The 847-nt window shown below is 41.3% G+C and overlaps 1 pseudogene; it reads right to left on the bottom strand.

The window, feature by feature from the left end:
- Positions 1 to 460, bottom strand: part of LOC114009547 (chromobox protein homolog 3 pseudogene) — a 1508-nt pseudogene extending 1048 nt beyond the window's left edge.
- Between the last annotated feature and the right edge of the window lie 387 nt (positions 461 to 847).

Genomic DNA, 847 nt, shown 5'->3' with positions numbered 1-847 from the left:
GTCTGTGGCACCAATTATTCGTTCAGGATCAAGACCTCTGGCAAAGCCTCTTGGTTTATCAGCAGCATCTTTCTTCTTCTTTGATTTGCTATCATCAGATTCACTGTCAGATAAAGATTTTCTCTTTGTACCATCTTTCTCTTTACCAGCTTTTTGAGAATTAAGAAATGCTTCAATTAACTCTGGACAATCTAAATTTTCTTCTGGTTCCCAAGTATTGTCAGCATCTGTAAATCCCTTCCACTTCAAGAAATATTCCACCTTCCCATTCACTACTCGTCGGTTCAGTACTTTTTCCACCACAAATTCTTCAGGCTCTGCCTCTTCAACTTTTTTACTCTTTCCATTCTGTTTCTTACCCATTTTTTGCAATGTAGTTTTATTGGAGGCCATTTTTTATTGCAGACTTGAAGAGTTCACCGCTCCGAGCTGCTCCGGGTCACGGGACTCTGGCATCTCCGGCCCTACGCGCCTCCGAGACTTCAAAGGGTTTTTGATCCTCTTAAAAACTATTTTATATTTTGAGGGTATGAGAATATATGGATTTTTCTAAGGAGAGGGGTTATCTTTTTCATTAATGTTTGAAAGAGGTCTCCAGAGCAAATAAGGTTAAAAATAATTAATACAGGCTTTATTGAGCTAGTAGGTGGTGTGGGGGCTAAGACACTGGACTCCCACATGGCTGACTGCAATTTGAGTCCTAGACCTAACAGCCTGAAAATCATGCTGGGTACGTGTGTGTTCAAAATCCTGAGAGGAGAATGGAGAATGAGGGATTGCAGTGTGGCCATCTCCCCTGGAAGGTTATTTCTCACTTTCTCTCTCACTGCTTCACTGTCTCTCTACA

The sequence above is a fragment of the Tupaia chinensis genome, unplaced genomic scaffold (genome assembly GCF_000334495.1).
Source record: "Tupaia chinensis unplaced genomic scaffold, TupChi_1.0 Scaffold000561_1, whole genome shotgun sequence".
NCBI lineage: Eukaryota > Metazoa > Chordata > Mammalia > Scandentia > Tupaiidae > Tupaia > Tupaia belangeri.
This window is presented reverse-complemented; position numbering and strand designations above follow the sequence as displayed.